Source organism: Lipotes vexillifer, unplaced genomic scaffold (assembly GCF_000442215.2).
Source record: "Lipotes vexillifer unplaced genomic scaffold, Lipotes_vexillifer_v1.1 scaffold84, whole genome shotgun sequence".
NCBI classification, from domain to species: Eukaryota; Metazoa; Chordata; class Mammalia; order Artiodactyla; family Lipotidae; genus Lipotes; species Lipotes vexillifer.
The window spans coordinates 714,815-730,237 of NW_006783414.1; positions in this window are offsets into that span (position 1 = coordinate 714,815).

Consider the following 15,423-nt stretch of genomic DNA (forward strand, 5'->3'; position numbering starts at 1 on the left):
AAGAGGAGGGGGAGGAGGGGGAGAGGAGGGGGGAGGGGAGGAGGAAAATGATGGTGATGGAGTAGGATGCAGCCTTCAAATGTAAGAGTTAGAACCATGATGAAGGGTTATAGAACAACCAGGATGAGTTAAAGGGACCCCAGGTCTGTCCTGCCCCTGCCTCCGGGGAGGTCCCGATTGAGGGTACCAGCAGTGAACGGCAGGGAAGCCCAGTTTTCTCTCCTGCTCAAGTCTTGCTTGGACTATCACAACAGCCTCCTGCTCTGATTTTCCCCTTGCTCCTGTCTCTCCCTCCGGTACATCCACCCCGTCACCACCGGAGTCACCCTGAGGAAGACAAATCAAAATCTGCCAGTCTCCACGCTCCCCCCACCACTGCATCATGCCCTTCAGTGGCTCCCCCGTCTGTAGGATAAAGTCCATACTCTTTTGCAGGAACCATATCGGTCTCCTGCCACTTCCCTGTCCCACTTATGTTTTTCACTCTAGTTCCTTCAGACAACTTGCAGATCCTTGTATGTGTCTGGTCCCTGTTGGGAAGGCTGGGCTGGGCTGGCCTTTAGGGCACCACAGAGCATGGTGGGAGGAGGGGGAGTGTTTCTCATAGTGGCAGATCACAGAGTAGATCACGCCCAGAAGAAAATCAAGGTCAGGAAAATATATCCATCCTATGTCATTGGGGCCAGGAGCCTGGAGGCCAGAATTAGGAGCAAAAGATCTGAGCCAAGTGGGTCAGAGACCCTTGGAGGTACAAGCAAGGAGTTGGAGAGAGCAGCTGTTTGTACAGCTATCAGAACTGGTGACTGTTCTTGCACTTCTGAGCCGTGCTGGGGACATACGAGCAAGTAGCCAAATTCCTGAAAGGCCTGAGGTCCCTCTGTTTGCGTTTCTGGGCCTCTGTATGTTCTCTTCCCTTTTCTGTCCTTTCCATTTTTACTTCTGAACTGCTATTCATCCTTCAAAACGTTGTTTGTATATCAGCATCTCTGAAAGTCTTCCTCGACCCTCTCAGTACTCAGTACTCCTCTGTACTATTTCCACACCCTCTGCACACTTCCAATAGTACATGCCTCATACCCTCATTGCAATTATGTTTGCCTGTTTGTGTCCCTCCTGTTAGAATGGAAGTGTCTGGACAGCAAAACCTTTGTATTAATTGTCTCTCTATCCCCAGCACCTAGCACAGTGCCTGACACATAGTTGATGAATTATATATAGTTCCTGAATAGAGCATAACAGAATGGAGACTAGGGAAAGGGAGGGAGCTCTGCTGGGTGGCCTTCATGCCCCACCTGCTGTATAAGTTTAGCAGGGCTGCCATGTACAGGTTGGTGCATGTCCATTAGACTGCAATGCAAACTGTGCTCTGGAGCAGCCCTGGGTGTCCCTCATTTTGATCAAATCCAATAACGTGATGAAGTGAAAAGTAAAATAATTGCTTTATACCACAGAGCAAGAGTTGAGTTCAAGGTTGGGAACTGAGCTGAGGTCTTCTCAACTCCAAAGCTAGTGCTTTAGCCCTTGGCCTCAGAGTCAGCACAAGGAAAAAATAACTTCCTTATTGTTCTGAAATGACTATATTATTGCTCTTCCAGCCAGTGGGCAAGCCAAGAGTTTGTTGTGAGGGCAACTAACATGGCTCCACCCATTGGCAGGAATCTTGAAGTTTCCCCTACGTTTTCTAACTAATTAGACCTTCTGGAATCCAGCCCTGTCAAGTCTTCAGAGGAGCCCTGGTGTGCAGCCTCAATGTCTGACCAACTTTAATAAATCCTTTGGATTCTAAAGTTTAAAAAAAACAGGCCCCATTCCACTGGCCTGGCCTACTAGGAGAATTCTGGCTCTACATTAAACGTAAGGAAAAGACACAAATAATCTTGGTGTTTACCTCCTAGCAAACACACACATATAACGCTAGGCCCAATCCAAAAAACGTATCTATCACCCACCACATGTAACCCCAGCTGGCTACTTTCAATTCATGAATCTGTTTGTCTCCCAAAGTTTTATGTTCTTTGTCTTAACTTTATGTCCTGACCTTCTCTGGGAGATGTCTTAGTTTAGGGTCTGAACATATGGGAACTTAAGATAAATGAGGACATTCAGCGCCTTACCTCTCCTTGTGATGAAAGTTGGTGTCATAAGGAGTCGAGTCAGGCTTTGAGGGCATGAAGACTCGGGAGAATCTTGACACTTCCCCTCAGCATCTATGTGGTCTTGGGCAGGTAGCTTATTTTTTTTATTGAAGTATAATTGGTTTACAATGTCATATTAGTTTACCGCATGGTGATTCAGTATTTTTACAGATTATACTCCGTTTAAAGTTATTACAAGATAATGGCTATAATTCCTTGTTCCATACAATATATCCTTGTTGCTTATCTATTTTATAATAGCAGTTTGTATCTCTTAATCCCATACCCCAAATCTGTCCCTCTCCCCTTCCCCTTTGGTAACCACTTTTGCAGCCTCAGTTTCTCCATCTATTAAATGGGGATAACCTTGTCACAGAGAAATAATGTATGAGAAACATCTAGTAAAGTGCTGGCACAATGTAGGTTCACAGTAAATTGTGGTTAGTATTATACCATTACTCTGAAAATAATCTCATGAGATTCCAGTAGGTCCTGGTGCCCAGTTTTCAGCATCTAATTTAGTCTCCCACTCACTCTGCCTGTTTCCTTTGCCCTGAGCAATTGCTATGTTCCTTGTTACCTATTCAGCTTTTGGGAGTCCTGGATTCCAGTCCAGGCTCTGTCATGGACAGGCTGTGTGTCTTTAGACCAGTCACCTAACCTTTCTGTACTTTCTCACCTGACCACACAGATATGGGCAGGTGACTTCTGAGCCGTGCCTCTCTCAGCTCACCCTGTGGTTTGTGTCCTGAAAAGGCCAGAGAAGGGAATGCTAGGGGCTGAGCCTCAGCAAAGGGGCCTCCTCAGAGATTCTGCACATCTCTGGCCTGAAGCCAGAGGCTCTGGTCTGAACACCAGTCAAGCTGCCAGCTGGTACTCTTTATTATTTTGCCCTTTTAAGTAAATTCAGAAAGCCTTCAGTTTCCCCATAGAGTTTTGCATTGATATTACAGGCTGCTTGGACTCTGGAGGCCTCGGTTTCTTTCCTGTTTGGGTGAGCTGGGCCTGGATTCCCATGGAAGGGCAGTGCTGCTGGCTCAGGTCAGCCTCACGTCTGACAACTACAGACAAGGAAGCCACAAAATGTGCTGTATCACACATGTCCAGTCCTCCTAAGACCCTTCAAGGCAAGGTGTTATTTCACACTAACCGGTGAACCATGGCTGGGGCAGTTCCCAGGACCTGTGTTTCAAGAAGGGACATATGTACACTTAAAGGCTTTGGGACAGCTCCTTGAGACCTGGAAGACTGTCCTCTGATGGCATAGAGTATCTCCACTTCCCACAGTCTGCAGGTGCAGGAGAAAACTGAGGAGTAGACAAATACGGTTTCAGTGATCTGGGTCATCAAAATCTGTAGGAAGGAACTTGCCCCTTGCTATGTGATTTTAAAACTTTTCTGTGTCTGTGAGTGCCTGTCTATCGGCGTCTGTACCTATCTGTCTGGGTATGTTTGTTTAACCAGCTTGTGGAAAGCTGAATAAGGACTTTGTGCTCCAGACAATGGCCAAAAGGCGTCCTGCTCCTTGATTCTGGGGTTGCCATGACAACTGTCCTCTGAGAGCTAAAAGCCTAGCTAATTTTACTAGGCCAGTCGTGCAAATGATGCATTCCCAACTCTTCCTCCATGCTGTCCCACTGCCAGAAAATATCTTCATATTTTCTTTCCCCCAGGGAGGGCAAGGCGGAAAAAAGGCCAACAGAGATGATGTCAGGACTGCTAGGGGATGGTTGGTACATAACCCGGCTGTCTGGTCCCACTTCTCCCCACAAACTAAAGTCTGACTTCATACATCATTTATATGCCACAAATCAGCTTTCTGAGCTCTAAATCGAATCAGGAATAAAGAAATAATACGATCAAGGATACATTCTTATTCTCCTGTTTTAGCACTGTGAGTCACAAAGAATAATACACTGCCTTGGCGTCTCTGCTCCCCTGGGCAGGCACTCCCTGATGGGGAGATAGAAATTTAGACAGGAACATGACTCTCCCTAGGCCACTGAGGCATAGTTTGGCAATTTGCTGCTGTGGTGTAGAAAGTGGATGACCTACAGAGGAAGGTCTGTTGGGAGGATGAACTTTAATCCTTTAGAAGTAGGATTAATTAGAATCCCTAGGGGAAATGTGAATTGAGCAAGACCAATTGAATTGGTCTGATTAACTAAGGGTCCATCCATCTGTCTGTCCAACCATCCATCATCCATTTATCCATTCATCCATTCATCATCCATCCATCTATCCATTCATCCACTGAGTAAGACAAGGTCCCTGCTCTTGCGGTGCTCACAATCTGGTAGACAGACAAGTTAATAATTTAAGTGTTTTGAAGGGAAGCCTTCCTCAGCCTTTCTCCTTCCCACCTCACTCCCCTCCCACCGTGAATTCTGGGTCACCCCCAAAGGGGAATTTTATACACACATCTTTGAAAAGCTCTCACATCAGGCTGAATTTTAATAACGTGTTTTCACCTCTCTTCTAGCTCCTTGTAGCTCTCCTGTAGCTCCTTGAGGGCAGGGATAAGTCTTATTCCCCTGCCCTTATCAGGAAAGGCAGAGAAGAAGCAGAATGGAATTTCCTGACAGAGACTCTGACACTGGAGACTGTTTGCCTTTTCCAGACTGTTTATTTCATTTTATTTTTTTTTAACTGGGAGAAAAGAATGTTATCTTTTTTTTTTTTATACAGCAGGTTCTTATTAGTCATCAATTTTATACACATCAGTGTATACATATCAATCCCCATCGCCCAATTCATACCACCACCACCACCACCACTGCCACTTTCCCCCCTTGGTGTCCATACGTTTGTTCTCTACATCTGTGTCTCGATTTCTGCCCTGAAAACCGGTTCATGTGTACCATTTTTCTAGGTTCCACATATATGCGTTAATATACGATATTTGTTTTTCTCTTTCTGACTTACTTCACTTGTATGACAGTCTCTAGATCCATCCACGTCTCAACAAATGACCCAATTTCGTTCCTTTTTATGGCTGAATAATATTCCATTGTATATATGTACCACATCTTCTTTATCCATTCGTCTGTTGATGGGCATTTAGGTTGCTTCCATGACCTGGCTGTTGTAAGTAGTGCTGCAGTGAACATTGGGGTGCATGTGTCTTTTTGAATTGTGGTTTTCTCTGGGTATATGCCCAGTGATGGGATTCTGGATCATATGGTAATTCTATTTTTAATTTTTTAAGGAACCTCCATACTGTTCTCCATAGTGGCTGTATCAGTTTACATTCCCAGCAACAGTGCAAGAGGGTTCCCTTTTCTCCACACCCTCTCCAGCATTTGTTGTTTGTAGATTTTCTGATGAAGCCCATTCTAACTGGTGTGAGGTGATACCTCATTGTAGTTTTGATTTGCATTTCTCTAATAATGAGTGATGTTGAGCAGCTTTTCATGTACTTCTTGGCCATCTGTATGTCTTCTTTGGAGAAATGTCTACTTAGGTCTTCTGCCCATTTTTGGATTGGGTTGTTTGTTTTTTTAATATCGAGCTGCATGAGCTGTTTATATATTTTGGAGATTAATCCTTTGTCCATTGATTTGTTTGCAAATATTTTCTCCCATTCTGAGCATTGTGTTTTTGTCTTGTTTATGATTTCCTTTGCTGTGCAAAATCTTTGAAGTTTCATTAGGTCCCATTTGTTTATTTTTGCTTTTATTTCCATTACTCTACGAGGTGGATCAAAAAAGATCTTGCTGTGATTTATGTCAAAGTGTGTTCTTCCTGTGTTTTCCTCTAAGAGTTTTATAGTGTCCGGTCTTACATTTAGGTCTCTAATCCATTTTGAGTTTATTTTTGTGTATGGTGTTAGGGAGTGTTCTAATTTCATTCTTTTACATGTAGCTGTCCAGTTTTCCCAGCACCACTTATTGGAGGGACTGTCTTTTCTCCATTGTATATCCTTGCCTCCTTTGTCATAGATTAGTTGACTATAGGTGCGTGGGTTTATCTCTGGGCTTTCTATCTTGTTCCATTGATCTATGTTTCTGTTTTTGTGCCAGTACCATATTGTCTTGATTACTGTAGCTTTGTAGTATAGTCTGAAGTCAGGGAGTCTGATTCCTCCAGCTCCATTTTTTCCCCTCAAGACTGCTTTGGCTATTCGGGGTCTTTTGTGTCTCCATACAAATTTTAAGATGTTTTTGTTCTAGTTCTGTAAAAAATGCCATTGGTAATTTGATAGGGATTACATTGAATCTGTAGATTGCTTTGGGTAGTATAGTCATTTTCACAATATTGATTCTTCCAATCAAGAACATGGTATATCTCTACACCTGTTGGTATCATCTTTAATTTCTTTCACCAGTGTCTTATAGTTTTCTGCATACAGGTCATTTGTCTCCCTAGGTAGGTTTATTCCTAGGTATTTTATTCTTTTTGTTGCAACAGTAAATGGGAGTGTTTCCCTAATTTCTCATTCAGATATTTCATCATTAGTGTATAGGAATGCAAGAGATTTCTGTGCATTAATTTTGTATCCTGCAACTTTACCAGATTCATTGATCAGCTCTGGTTGTTTTCTGGTGGCATCTTTAGGATTTTCTATGTATAGTATCATGTCATCTGCAAACAGTGACTGTTTTACTTCTTCTTTTCCAATTTGGATTACTGTTATTTCTTTTTCTTCTCTGATTGCCGAGGCTAGGACTTCCAAAACTATGTTGAATAGTAGTGGTGAGAGTGGGCAACCTTGTCTTGTTCCTGATCCTAGTGGGAATGGTTTCAATTTTTCCCCACTGAGAACGATGTTGGCTGTGGGTTTGTCATATATGGCCTTTATTATGTTGAGGTAGGTTCCCTCTGAGCCCACTTTCTGGAGAGTTTTTATCATAAATGGGTGTTGAATTTTGTCAAAAGCTTTTTCTGCATCTATTGAGATGATCATATGGTTTTTATTCTTCAATTCGTTAATATGGTGTATCGCATTGATTGATTTGCATATATTGAAGAATCCTTGCATCCCTGGGATAAATCCCACTTGATCACGGTGTATGATCCTTTTAATGTGTTGTTGGATTCTGTTTGCTAGTATTTTGTTGAGGATTTTTGCATCTATATTCATCAGTGATATTGGTCTGTAATTTTCTTTTTTCGTAGTATCTTTGTCTGGTTTTGGTATCAGGGTGATGGTGGCCTCATAGAATGAGTTTGGGAGTGTTCCTTCCTCTGCAATTTTTTGGAAGAGTTTGGGAAGGATAGGTGTTAGCTCTTCTCTAAATGTTTGATAGAATTTACCTGTGAAGCCGTCTGGTCCAGGACTTTTGTTTGTTGGAAGATTTTTAATCACAACTTCAATTTCATTACTTGTGATTGGTCTGTTCATATTTTCTATTTCTTCCTGGTTCAGTCTTGGAAGGTTATGCCTTTCTAAGAATTTGTTCATTTCTTCCAGCTTGTCCATTTTATTGTCATAGAGTTGCTTGTAGTAGTCTCTTAGGATGCTTTGTATTTCTGTGGTGTCTGTTGTAACTTCTCCTTTTTCATTTCTAATTTTATTGATTTGAGTCCTCTTCCTCTTTTTCTTTATGAGTCTGGCTAATGGTTTATCAATTTTGTATATCTTCTCAAAGAACCAGCTTTTAGTTTTATTAATCTTTGCTCTTGTTTTCTTTGTTTCTATGTCATTTATTTGTGCTCTGATCTTTATGATTTCTTTCCTTCTGCTACCTTTGGGTTTTGTTTGTTCTTCTTTCTCTAGTCTTTTTAGGTGTAAAATTAGATTATTTATTTGAGATTTTTCCTTGTTTCTTGAGGTAGGTTTGTATAGCTATAAAATTCCCTCTTAGAACTGCTTTTGCTGCATCCCATAGGTTTTGGATTGTCGTGTTTTCATTGTCATTTGTCTCTAGGTATTTCTTGATTTCCTCTTTGATTTCTTCAGTGATCTCTTGGTTAGTAGTAACTTAGTGTTTAGCCTCCATGTGTTTGTGTTTTTTAACTTTTTTTCCCCTATAATTCATTTCTAAGCTCATAGTGTTGTGGTCAGAAAATATGCTTGATATGATTTCAATTTTCTTAAATTTACTGAGGCTTGGTTTGTGACCCAAGATGTGATCTGTGCTGGAGAATGTTCCATACGCACTTGAGAAGGAAGTGCAATCTGCTGTTTTTGGATGGAATGTCCTATAAATATCAATTAAATCTGTCTGGCCTATTGTGTCATTTAAAGCTTCTGTTTCCTTATTTATTTTCATTTTGGATGATCTGTCCATTGGTGTAAGGGAGGTGTTAAAGTCCCCCACTCTTATTGTGTTACTGTCAATTTTCTTTTACAGCTGTTAACAGTTGCCTTATGTCTTGAGGTGCTCCTATGTTGGGTGCATATATATTTATAATTGTTATATCTTCTTCTTGGATTGATCCCTTGATCATTATGTAGTGTCCTTCCTTGTCTCTTGTAACATTCTTTATTTTAAAGTCTATTTTATCTGATTTGAGTATTGCTACTCCAGCTTTCTTTCTTTTTTTTTGTTTGCGATATATGGGCCTCTCACTGTTGTGGCCTCTCCCGTTGCGGAGCACAGGCTCTGGACGTGCAGGCTCAGCAGCCATGGCTTATGGGCCCAGCTGCTCCATGGCATGTGGGATCTTCCCGGACCGGGTCACGAACCGGTGTCCCCTGCATCGGCAGGCGGACTCTCAACCACTGCGCCACCAGGGAAGCCCTCCAGCTTTCTTTCGATTTCCATTTGCATGGAATATCTTTTCCCATCCCCTCACTTTCAGTCTGTATGTGTCCCTAGGTCTGAAGTGGGTCTCTTGTAGACAGCATATATATGGGTCTTGTTTTTGTATCCATTCAGCAAGCCTGTGTCTTTTGGTTGGAGCACTTAATCCATTCACGTTTAAGGTAATTATCAATATGTATGTTCCTGTGACCATTTCCTTAATTGTTTTGGGTTTGTTTTTGTCGTTCCTTTTCTTCTATTGTGTTTCCCACTTAGAGAAGTTCCTTTAGCATTTGTTGTAGAGCTGGTTTCGTGGTGCTGAATTCTCTTAGCTTTTGCTTGTCTGTAAAGCTTTTGATTTCTCCATCGAATCTGAATGAGATCCTTGCTGGGTAGAGTAATCTTGGTTGTAGGTTCTTCCCTTTCATCACTTAAAGTATATCATGCCACTCCCTTCTGGCTTGTAAGTTTCTGCTGAGAAATCAGCTGTTAACCTTATGGGAGTTCCCTTGTATGTTATTTGTCATTTTTCCCTTGCTGCTTTCAATTTGTCTTTAATTTTTGCCAATTTGATTACTATGTGTCTCGGTGTGTTTCTCCTTGCGTTTATCCTGTATGGGACTCGCTGTGCTTCCTGGACTTGGGTGGCTATTTCCTTTCCCATGTTAGGGAAGTTTTCGACTATAATCTCTTCAAATATTTTCTCAGGTCCTTTCTCTCTCTCTTCTCCTTCTGGGACCCCTATAATGCGAATGTTGTTGCGTTTAATGTTGTCCCAGAGGTCTCTTAGGCTGTCTTCATTTCTTTTCATTCTTTTTTCTTTATTCTGTTCCACAGCAGTGAATTCCACCATTCTGTCTTCCAGATCACTTACCCATTCTTCTGCCTCAGTTATTCTGCTATTGATCCTTCTAGTGTATTTTTCATTTCAGTTATTGTATTGTTCATCTCTGTTTGTTTGTTCTTTGATTATTCTAGGTCTTCATTAAACATTTCTTGCATCTTCTCAATCTTTGCCTCCATTGTTTTTCCGAGGTCCTGGATCATCTTCGCTATCATCATTCTGAATTCTTTTTCTGGAAGGTTGCCTATCTCCACTTCATTTAGTTGTTTTACTGGGATTTTTATCTTGTTCCTTCATCTGGTATATAGCCCTCTGCCTTTTCATCTTGTCTATCTTTCTGTGAATGTGGTTTTTGTTACACAGGCTGCAGGATTGCAGTTTTTCTTGCTTCTGCTGTCTGTCCTCTGTTGGATGAGGCTATCTAAGAGGCTTGTGCAGGTTTCCTGATGGGAGGGACTGGTGGTGGGTAGAGCTGGGTGTTGCTCTGGTGGGCAGAGCTCAGTAAAACTTTAATCTCCTTGTCTGCTGATGGGTGGGGCTGGATTCCCTCCCTGTTAGTTTTTTGGCCTGAGGCAACCCAACACTGGAGCCTACCTGGGCTCTTTGGTGGGGCTAATGGCAGACTCTGGGAAGGCTGACTCCAAGGAGTACTTCCAAGAGCTTCTGCTGCCAGTGTCCCCATCCCCATGGTGAGCCACAGCCACCCCCCGCCTCCGCAGGAGACCCTCCAACACTAGCAGGTAGGTCTGGTTCAGTCTCCCCTGGGTTCACTGCTCCTTCCCCTGGGTCCCGATGCGCACACTACTTTGTGTGTGGCATCCAGGAGTGGAGTCTCTGTTTCCCCCAATCCTGTCAAAGTCCTGTCATCAAATCCCACTAGCCTTCAAAGTCTGATTCTCTAGGAATTCCTCCTCCTGTTGCCAGACCCCCAGGTTGGGAAGCCTGATGTGGGGCTCAGAACCTTCATTCCAGTGGGTGGACTTCTGTGGTATAAGTGTTCTCCAGTCTGTGAGTCACCCACCCAGCAGTTATGGGATTTGATTTTGCTGTGATTGCACCCCTCCTACTGTCTCATTGTGGCTTCTCCTTTGTCTTTGGATGTGGGGTATCTTATTTGGTGAGTTCCAGTGTCCTCCTGTCGATGATTGTCCAGCAGCTAGTTGTGATTCTGGTGTTCTCCCAAGAGGGAGTGAAAGCACGTCCTTCTACTCCGCCATCTTGGTTCAGCAAAGCCCAGACTGTTTATATTTTTACTGGTGGCTTTCTTTTAAGTTTTCCAAAACATTTTTTAATCTGTGTTTTTCTAATGATCAAAAATAAAAGAATATTTTTGACTCCCTGCTAGGTAAGAAAAAGAATTAGAAACATTTTACTTATATCTCCCTGGTTTTTGTAAAGGTAACCTGGAATTTAAGGCCCAGATTATTGTCATCAAATTATTTCATATAGTATAGCTTGCCTTTTAAGAATGGCTTTATTATTTGCTTTTAAATCATATTTACAAAAATTATTTAGACTTAGCTCCATACTTAGCTGATTTACATTTTCACTGTCAGTTCTTTTATGGCACAACTCCCCCATTCTCAAATGGTTAATTCTGACTCATCCTTCTATTAACTGGGGTTCACTGATTTGAATTTTTTTAGGTAGAATATGGGAGAGGTGCATTTTTCTGAATCCTTCCTTATCTAAGATTCTCTTTTTGTTTCCTACCCTCTACGGACAACATTCTGGCTAGGTGTAATAGTTTAGGTCAAGAATTTTTTTCTTCGTAACAAACTTCCAGTTATAAAATAAATGTCATGGGGATGTAATGTACAGCATGATGACTATAGTTAGTAATACTGTACTGCATATTTGAAAGTTGCTAAAAGAATAGATCTTAAAAGTTCTCATCACAAGAAAATAAAATTGTGACTATGTGTGGTGACGGATGTTAACTAGGCTTATTGTGGTGATCATTTCACAATACATACAAATATCAGATCATTATGTTATACACCTGAAACTAATATAAAGTTATATGTCAATTATATATTAACTAAAAATAAATAAATAAAAAATTATTTTCATCAAAAATTTCTGAAAACCACCCATTTTATCCTGGAAAACGTTCAGTGCTGCAGAGTAGAAGTTTGAGAATTGACTGATTTATATCCTTTTTTGTTTGTTAAAATTTTTTCTCTATTCTTTTAATTAAAAGCATTGCCAGGATATGTCCAGGTGTATGTTCTTTTTATAAATTTTGCCTATAAAACCTGACTGTTGATTTGTATATTCCACACTTTATTCAGCCCAGGAAATTTTTCTTCCATTATATCTTTATTACTTCTGTTGCAGTTTTGTTCCTTCATGAACAACACAGATATATTATTTCAACTTGGCCCCCTTATTTAAATTATTATCTCTTTTAAAATATTGACTTGCTTGTCCCTGCATTCTATAATACTCACCCAAATTTACCCTTTATACCACTGGTGTACTTTTCCATATGGTTAGTTTTCCTCTTTGCTGCTTCTAATGCAGTATTGAAATATGTTATTGCATCTTTATCCCCCCACAATAATCCCATAGCTCTTCTAACTCTCTGTCTCAGTATGATCATAAGGGATTTCTGCCAATTTTACAGAAGGAATGTCATTTTTCTTTCTGTTGACGCTGAAATTTTTGAAAAAGTTTCTTCTGGACATACTCTTGAGTCTTCAGAATGGTGTTCTCTTTTCATGTCCTGCAGTATACTTTCAGTCTGTCTCTTTTCTTTATGTATTCATCTTTGAATGAGAAGATTAATCCAGACCCAGGGATGGGCAAATAACAGACTATATAGCTTGCCTTTGGAACTATCCCCTTGGGTGCTACTTGAATATCCTTCTTACATCTGTAGTTGGAGGGATGGCTGATTATTCTTCCCACTTCCTAGCTCCATTCCCAGGGTTAGTGACATACACAAAGTTTGGCCCTGTTGGGTTGAGGTGTGATTTTCTTCTATCTGCAATGCAAAAAAACCTATAACCCCCAACTATCCAAAAAATGCCCCAACAGGCTCTAGTTGTCTTCCCCACATCTTTCAAAACTTGATTTTTACCAACTCTATTCCACCTTCAGGATGCAGAGGGTCCCTGGCAGGGAATCTCCCTACCGTCTTCCACATCTTGTACTATTGGTTGCTTGAAAGTTGTAGTCTCTAAAAGGATACAGAAAGATTTTTGGGGGTGCATGTGTGTGTGCATAAAGCTGTACTCCGGCTGCCTCGAAAGATGTCACTTGTGTAGTAGAGGATAGCTGGTCAGTTTTAAGATTAGTCTAGTCTCTGAGTCAAGGAGTAGGAGTGTAGAAAAAAAGAACTCTCTCTTTATTGACTTTCAAAGAATTGAATCTCCTCTCTTTCGTGAGATAAAGCATGAATAGATCACTCACTGTTCCTCACAAGCCAATCATGTCTGCTTCTGATATTGAGTTGATTCTGATGTTGGGTTGTAATCAGTCCTATCTTTCTGAGGTTGTGGTGAGTGTTCACCATTCCTTGTAAATCATTTTTGGTGGGAAATAGATGCTACCAGAGAGACACTGTTTTGTATTAGCTTCACACATTGTTCTTGAGGTTCAGTCCTCAGAACCTACCGGGGATTCCAGGAGCCCTTTGGATAAAGGCTTCCGTTGTCAGCACTTTACTTTCTCCTACACCTGAATAAGCAAAAGATAGAAAAAAAGAGTGAGCAAAGACAGCACAGTTGATCTGGTAACCCCCATTGCTAGGAAAGCTTGCCCAGCTCCCCAGGGCTTTGGGTAAGGAAGTAAGAAGTATCTTCTTGTGTTTTCCATTCCAATGGGCAGGCCAGAACAGACCATGGAGTTTCAGACATGACCTGGAGGTCAGGGAGTCTGCTATTTAAACTTTTCATAACACCTAGTGCATTGTCGGTCGCCCAAAGGCATTGCAGAATATTGGTGGTAATAATAGCAATCAGAAACCTGCCATTCTACCTGGAAGATGTGCACATCATTCCCACTGTCATCTCCAGAACTTTCTTCAACACATGTGCCTGAAGGGAAGCTTTCTCTGTTCCAAAGTAGAACATTATAGAGACGGGGGATGGGCAACTGATGACACGACTGAAATTCCCAATTGTTAGTGGATCTTCCTCCAGAAATGATTGCATAAGAACAGTAATGAGGATGATCTTTTCTGAAATTAGGAGAGTCACCAGCGCACACTAATTGATTAAATCATCCCAACACAAAATTATTGAACACCTACTGCACACCTACTGTCTTCACTGCTCATGGAATGTATTTGGAGAGACACACAAAGATCTCATTTTTACCAGGCCGCACAGTAACCCTCTCTTCTCCCTAAAAAGCACTCCTTCCGCCAATTAGAGCAGGTAATGAATTAGACAACAATGAGGAGGAAAGTGCAGGGGAGAAGGGAAAAAGATCATTCTAGAAGATGTTACCAAATGTGAATTATCCCTGGAAAGAATGTTCCAGCCCTGTGGTTAGTTTGTCACATAAGGGTTGGGGTCTTAGAAGGAGCACCTTGGACAAGTAAACAGAACAGTGCCAAACCTGGGAGGGAGTGGGGGATGAAAGTGGTGCTTTACAGTGTTTCTGAGATGTGAGGGGATCGCTGGGCAGAGGGGTGGCCGGACCTGGAGTTACTGCTGAAAGGGCGGAGGAAAGGGTGTTGAAGACAAACTCGTTTGCCTCACAGCTGTGCCTGAGGTTGTCTGAGGACCTTTGAGAAACATTCCCATCCTCCCCATGCCTCATACAAGGCTCCCAGATGTTCTGATTTAGGCACAACAGGCCTTTCCCACTTGACATTCTCCCACAAATTTTCTTCACGTGTTCTCCCCAGGCCTTTTCCCCACCTCCACCCCTCCCCCTACCATCTGCCCACCTCATTTTCTCCTTTTGCTTAGCCAAGTTATTTCTGTTTGCAAAACTGCTAACCCTTTATCTCTTCTATTATTGTTTCTCATGAGGAACTTTTCTGGACTTACCAGGTTTCGCCACTGGATTCTACCCTTTCACCCTGTTTTCCCTGGGGGCAAAGCAAAGCAAGAAAGCCTCACCTACTGAAAGGAGCAGTGTGTTCTCCAGGTGAATTTACTTATTAAACTGTGAGTCGATAATGCATGGTGGCCATTTTTCTCTTTTGCATGAGGGTCCAGGGCAGGGTGTGTTGCCAGCTGTTATATAAAGGACAAAAAGCAGTCTTTGAACAGACCTAGTGCCGCCCCTTCGCCATAGTCAGGTACCTACGAGCACTTTATGTCCTGTGTGTTCTTTAATCCTCACCATAATCCTGGGAGGCAGGTTTCATTAGGTAGGGTTTTCAGTGTAAGTATGTCCCAGATATTGAGCAAGACATACTTATGCTAAAATATGTTCTCACTGCCTGGAATGCAAATTTAAGTGTGTATCCTGTCTTCATTTGCTAACTCTGGCAACCGTTCATTAAGCCCAAACTGCAGATGAGGTCATGTGACTTGGCTCGGGGTGCTGGATAATGTTAGCTTCTTAACTCCTGTCCTTCCCCATCTCCACCATTCCAGCAGTCCAAACAGAGGAAAAAACGAAAGAAAATATTATTTAAAGTGAATGAATATTCTCTGGCACTCTGCCCACGGACCATTTCATTATTTCATCTATTGTCAGCAGCAACCTGGCAGCACTGAAATTCAGTAGAGGCCACAGTGATGATCTGATGCTTCGGCTGAATCCCAACCAGAATTTTGACTTTTCTGAA